Below are 7,163 nucleotides of genomic sequence, written 5' to 3' on the forward strand. Positions count from 1 at the left end.
CTTATCGAAGGTAGGCAGTTGAGGCAGGTAAGGCGGCTGCACAGTTTATGGGGTCAAACTGTTGGTAAAAGTGCACACGTTCGGATTTTGGGAGTAGAATTCTGATTTGGGAGCTTTTAAAAATACTCAAACTTTGTTTTCTGGCTGGAATCCCTCGTGTTGTTGTCTAAGGCAGTTTGCCTGTGGAGGGAGCCGGCCAGGTGCTGTGTGAATTTTGCCTCAACTGGACTCTGTGTTCCTTCAAAGGAGGGGGCTTTGCTGCTGTGGGGGGGTCAATGGCTTCTATGAGTTTCTTCTGAACGTTTCCTTTGGTGCCACAGACAAGCAGTATAAAAATGCTCAGGCCATTGTCAGGATTTGTCCACATGTGGCCAAGCCTAAGACTGCCAAGTGTCAACAGGCTGAAGTGCTAGACACACCGGAAACCGACAATAAGTCAGGAGACTGACATTTGGGGGTCTCGTGGGTCCCCTAACTTGATCTCAGGGATGAAACCAGACATCTCCACGGAATTCCTTCCCCGCATCTACTCATACTAGGGCCTTGAATGTTGTCCAAGCTTCTTTCTTCAGTCTACATTTGCATAATTTTTGTACAGAGGATTAAGGGTTGGGTGCAGATTAAGGAGAACAGAAAGATAGCGCTGTGAGAGGCAAGCACACGGTACGCCTTTGCAGGGGGATTCATGGGCTTGAGTGAGAGAAAGGACGTCCTTCAGGGGCCAGCATGTGGGATAGGAGTGGGGGAAAGGGGAAAGGGGAGAAGTTGAGGAGGGTTTGGGTGCCTAGGTCATCATGCTCAGAGGCCTGGGGATGGTCTCCGGATCAGAGCCGTAACAGAGGCAGCAGCCTGGGGTCTGTCATTTCAAGGCTGTGTCCTATCAATGGGTGACAGGGTACAGTGAAACGAGTGAGATTGAATTACTGCAAACCTCCTTGTTTGGGCTACTTTAAAAGTGACTAGGTAAGTGAAAATCAGCATTAGGTTATGGTGCTTTGAGCTAACGAGTCTCCATCCATAGCAAAGAGAAACCAAACCAAACCCAACCCCCACACAGAAGGGATCTTGATTTACCCACAGTCCTTCATTCCATGCCTGAGCAGTGGACAGGCTGAACAGCGCAGAGAAACTAACACTTTCTCTCACGATGTCCCTCCACCTTGGGATTTTCTTCCTTCATCTTAAGTGAGGGGTGGGGCCATGTGGCCTCCCAGACCCCAGACCCAAAATTTTTGGAGCATTCTCATGGTGGCAGGCAAGGGTACAGTTCCCTAGCCTCATCTGCGCATGAGGACCCGGAAGTCCACTGTCGGTGAGTGCTCAGCAGGTGTTTCCCAGGCAATCCGATGAGGACTCCTGTGTATGACGGGTACAGCCTCCCATCTAGTACCCCAATGGGCGAATAGGTGGAGTCATGTTTACTTAATGTTGTCCTATAAATGAAAGTAAACATTTGCCACTGCACATAGGCATAGCCCAAGCCAGTGACCTTTAAGATTTTTAAGAGTACTGTAGCAGTACTGGAGGGGCAGCTCGGTTGGTAGTGTCTGGCTGGCATTCTTCAAGGCCTAGATCTATCCCCAACACCACCTGAAGTAGAGTGTGGTGGTGCACACTTGTAATCCCAGCTCTGGAAAGGTAGAGGCAGGCAGATCAGAAAGTTGCATTCTATTCTATTCTGTTTTTTAATTTCGTTTTGAAAAGATCTATTCATTTAGTTCTTAGTTATGTGCATGCACGTGTGCATGCTGCATGAGTTATGTGCACCTCACGTGTGCAGTCACCCTGGGAGGCCAGAGTGTCAGAGTCCCTGGATCTGGAGTTGCAGGTCATTGTCTGGAGTTGCAGGTGAGATGTCTGATAGGGGTGCTGGGTACCAAACTGGGTCTTCTGCAAGAGCAATAAATGCTCTCGACTCATGTGCCACCTCTCCAGCCCTTATTTCTTTATCATCATCATCATCATATCATCATCATCATCATCATCATCATCATCATCAAGTTCTAGGGATTGAACCTCAGCTTGCACATGCTGGGCCAGCATCTTCCTGCAGAGCTACATCCTCAGCCTTGATGTTACTTTTTATTTTAAGATAGGGTCTCACCAAGTTGCTCACCCTTTAATTTACTCAGCAGTCCAAGCCGGCTTTGAACTTGAGACCCTCCTGCCTCAGTCTCCAGAGGAGCTGCAGTTGCAGGTTTGAATCACCAAGGCTGACACTAGGAAGTGATGGTGAGCTGCCAAAATGAGAGATCACCATGGGAAGATGTGTGTGATCAGCTGCCACCAGCGAGGCTGAGCCAGCGCACCAACACACACTGATTCTAAACTTCTGCCAAATACTGATCACACTCAGGAAAACAAGCTTAGAGCCCATCCCCACGGGTCATTTCTCTGTGGCTGTAGAAACCGTGTGTCTTGCTCACTCGCACTTCCGGGGCTTAGAGATGCTTCATCTGTTTATTTGAATAAATTTGCATGCCTGGTGAGACATATCCCTGAAGAGCCCACAGGATGCATAGGGACCAGCACTTCCTCCATAGTATGTAAAGCTCTGTCCCATCCTGCATTGATCTCTCAAGTCTGGGAACTGAAGTCTCGTTTCCAATGAAGATCTCTGTTCTGATTGTTGCTATGAAGCTTATTTTTAATAGTGAATATCAGTTGTGTCCCAGCACTCACCTTGGAGACTGTGCTTAAGAAACATTCTCTGGCTTGCTTGCCATCGTTGGTCCTGTGGAGAAAGTCCAACCTCCTCTTATGGTCATTAGATAGAGAATATTTCTTTCTGAAAGGAGGAAGGCTTACCTAAAAATAAATGAGTTTAAAAATCTTTATCTTAAAACTTGTCCGAATTGTAAAATAAATCATTCTAGAGATTTCTTGAATTTCTTGGCCCTGAGAGCTTCTATATTTGACTGTCCTGGAACGTGGTGTTCATCGCCTGTGACTCTGTATCCATTTGTTCCTGGCTCCTGCGTTTCAGAGGACTCTGTGGCCTTCCCCCCACCCCCATCTGGGTTTAATTGGAGAGTTAATTGTCTGAGCAAGAACACGTAAGCCCAGTTGAGTTTGGGGGTGAAGCCTGTGGTCTCTGTTCCACTCCAACAGACAAGAGAGCTTTTGTGAGTCTTTGTTGATTATATTTTAACATAAGCAGATGTTCTGGATGGCAGAGGGGCAAGCCAGGGAGAGGAGCCTGTAACCAGATCGTGTTGAGCTGAGGTAAACACACAAGATCCTTTATCTCTTTGTAATAACTTGGCCTAGGAGGACCTGGGGCCCGAGCTCCGAGAGGCTCATTTGAGCTGGAAGCAGGCCTTTCAGCTACCAAACAAAACAGGAAGGGCTGAGGGTCTGTTCTCTTGCCCTTGGCCCTCAAACAGGGTTTCTGATTAGCATGTGCTTCTTAGATTGAATTCATAAGCACCTTGAATAATTTATCCTTCTCATTCCTGAAATTCTTCAGTGTGATATTTTCAAAAGTTTCTTTCTTTTCAATCACATGACCTAGGCTACTAGACTGTTTTCCCTAGTTCATTGTTTCCAAGACAACCAATGGAAGGATCTATTCAAGTCCAGCTACAAAGACCTTAATGAAAATGTGTGACATCACTTAAAACTGTCTCCATCTCTGCCTTCTGAGGACTGTCCCACGGTCACCTTTCTAAGGCACCAGCAAGTCACACACATTTTACTGTGCACAGGCTGCCCATGCCACATCCTCTTGAGTGTCTAGGCACAGTGTCTCAACTTCAGCACCACCAGCTTTGGGGCCCAAACATCCTCTGAGTTGGGCTGCCCTAGGCATTATGGGATATGGAATGATGGCAACCTTGACTTCCTCCACTCAAAGCCAGCAGCAAATTTCCACTCTTGCTGCAGCTACCAAAATGTGTCTAGACATTGCCAAATGTCCCTTGGTGGTAGGAGTTGGAGGACTGGCCACTGGGGTGGGTGGTTCTGCTGACATTTAGCTGGGGAGCTTCCATATTGGCAACATAGGACACTCAGCTCCCATCCCACAGTGACCCTGACAACCTTTTTAGATAAAATGTCTGCTGTTCTCCTTGGCCATCTCCAAATGGGCACATGTCTAGGGTGCTAGTCATTACCATATTGCAGTTGACTTTGTGAAAGCTTCCCTGGGACCTTGGATCGCTGGTTCCAATTTGTCTGCCTTGGCACCTCCTCCAGTTCCCGCCAGTTCTTAACACCTCTCTGCATATCCTTCTGCAGTGGTCTTTCTCCAGAAGTGTCTAATCTCTACTGGCACACGGTCACCTTAAGCCTTGCCTTAGACACATCCCTGCTGTCACCTCGTAGGGGCTGTGAGAGTCCAGCTGGAGTGTATGTTTAAGTGTGTAAACATTGTAAAGCAAGCATGCACACTGTTAAGCACACTCTGTCCTGGCCTCCCACCTTGACACTGGGTGAAGCCTGCCTGGAGCATACCCGTGGGGCAGACTGTCGATGGACAGGGGAGTGGATTGGCCAGGTGCAGAGGAACACCTCTTTATTACTGTGGGGCATGTCCATTAGAGAGAGTCATACATCTCTGTGAACCAGACCTGAGGATTTGGGCTGATGCCAGGTGACTCTGTGACGGTTCAAGGAGGCCTCACTGTCCTCTGGGTTAAGTGGATGCTCTTAACAAAGCAGGGCCCCTGCTGCAATTGGGAAAGAGGCAGTGGTCCCCTGAGTCAGCCGGGAAAGGGGGATGTGGTCAGTGTTGTGGTGTGGTTAATGTCCTTTAGGTCTGAGCTCCCTCGTGATTACAGAGTGGCCTTGTTTCCTCTCTAGGTGTCCTAGTCACAGAGCAGCCTTGTCTGTCTGCTGCTGCGTTCTGTGAGAGGGTTTATGTTTGTCTGGAGACCACCACGGCCCACCTGGTTTGGGTCAGCTCCTCAGATACCCGGCCCGCTACACCACAGTGCTCTTTCTCCCAGAATGCCAAGGAGGGCTGGGTTGAAGTCCACGGGGCTTGGGAGGCAGAGGCGGGGCAAGCCATACCCACTCTGCACCCCCTGATTCTTAGCTTCCCCGGTGCTCTGGATGTATTTCACCCCGTGAAAGGCCAGACTCTCAGGAGTTTGCACCACCCTCCACATGGAGCTAGCCCCGACCTTTGGGCTGATGCTGGCCGTGAGGTGCATCCCTAAGGAGGATGCGTTACAGAGCCAGCCCCCACAGCTGGCCAGCAGGCTCTGCGCTGTTTGAACAGAGCACCCCGGGGAGTCAGGTCCCTGAACTTTGCCCCTTTGGCTCCTACTAACTTCCTGTTTGATGAGGAACAGCACTACCAGGAAGTGACCACAGGGGAGCATGCTAAGGGACTGAGCCCAGCACCCTCAGAGCCTACCCTGAAAGGGTCTGTTAGTGCTACACCTTGCGGAGGCCTACTCACTGTCCTGACTGCCCGTGTCTCATCTCTTGGTCTCTACCTGCCCATGTAGCTGCTCGTTACCACTCTTACCGGTCACTCAGCACGTGGGCAAGACCCAGGGGTTAAGACTAACTGACCAGAAAATGGGCATCTGTTCAGTGCCATTTCAAATCCCTCAACCCTTCTCTCTATCTCTGTCTCGCTCTCTCTGTGTGTTTAAGAATCTTCCTTTAAAGTGGGTGTGGCAGCATACGTCTGTAATCGTAGCACTTGGGAGTCATAGGTAGGTAGGAGGATCAAGAGTTTGAAGCTAGCCTGGGCTATATAGCAAGACGCCTTGTCTCAAGAAGAGGCAAAGGATGAGGAAGGAGAGGAGGACAGGACGGGGGTGGGGGTGGGGGGTGGGAATTGGAATGGGGATGAGAATGGGGGATGGGGATGGCGAGGTAGGGGGTGAGGATGGGTGGGGGTGCTGAGGAGGAGCAAGCAGAGCATCTTCCCTTAGGCAATCACACAATCGTGGGCTCCTGTTAGGTGTTTAGGATGTAGAGTTAAAGGTTTTAGCGGGAGCTGAGGGGCTGTTGGTCTAAGTGAAGGTGAGTACTAGACCCACAAGAAAGGACATTCTTCTTCCATTATCTTCTGGTATGGAAACCGCGTATCTTTACTTTTTTTCCAATTAAAAATTTGTTATTTTATATTAGATTAATAAGAAACCTGGGAAAACATCACACACCAAAACTAATCAGACCCCAAAGTCAGTACAGATCAGTGGCCTTCTATATAGTTAGTGATAGGTACTCGTACCCCAATAATAGGTTTCTCCACCAAAGCAGTAAGCCAAGCTGAATTAAAAAGAGCCAGTTTATTGGGCCAAGCATTCTCGGGTGACCTTTCCAGGCCCCAGAGATGTGTGTGTGTGTGTGGGAAGGGATCAGGAGAAATCACATGGCCGGTCTTGAAGAGGGGGCTTAAATACCCTGTAGGCATGGTCTTGAGCAGGTAGCAGCTTCAGGGGAGGAGCCTGGACTTTTGGCGGTCTTTCTGAGAGGGACGGGGTTTGGAATGGGGCTGAGCTGGAGACACCGGCAGAATAGTTAGAACAGGCATTCAGAATGTAAGCTGTGGAGCTTTACCTCAAACTTTACACTTACAATATCAAATATAATTTATGTACTTATCTACCACCCAAACCCCCAAATCCATGACAGAATTAGAAATAGAAAAACAGTCAGTTTTATCTCCTCTGTCATAACTCATGTCATCACCTGCATTCAGTCCTTCTTCATCCCAATATTTATCCTTTCTTAGTCTTTCTACTTCCTACACTGAACCCACATGTATGTTTGTTTACACAGATGCATATATCACTGTGTGTGGGAGTGCTTTCTTACTCCCTAGAAGAACATGAGAACATGAGGTTCTTTTCTTCCTGAGATTGTGTGGCCTCACTTGATACTATACATTCTAAGTCCATCCTGCACATTTCTAAGCTTCATATTTCTTTAGAGATGAGGACTATTTTATCTTTCATATGAACCACATTTTTATTACCATTCATCTGTTGATGGACAACTAGGTTGATTCCAACTATGCTATGGTGAATAAAGCCGTGATTTTTTTTTTTAAATATACATAAAAACTGTAGCACTGTGTTCCAGATCTGCTTGGGACTATTTTACAGAAAAATATCTTTAATGTTTTCAGCCAGAGGAAAGGTAGGATTTATATTCCTTAGGCTTTTCCAAAATCTGTCTGCTCCTTCTCTCTCCTACTA

This window comes from Peromyscus maniculatus, chromosome 9 (assembly GCF_049852395.1).
Source record: "Peromyscus maniculatus bairdii isolate BWxNUB_F1_BW_parent chromosome 9, HU_Pman_BW_mat_3.1, whole genome shotgun sequence".
Taxonomy (NCBI): Eukaryota; Metazoa; Chordata; class Mammalia; order Rodentia; family Cricetidae; genus Peromyscus; species Peromyscus maniculatus.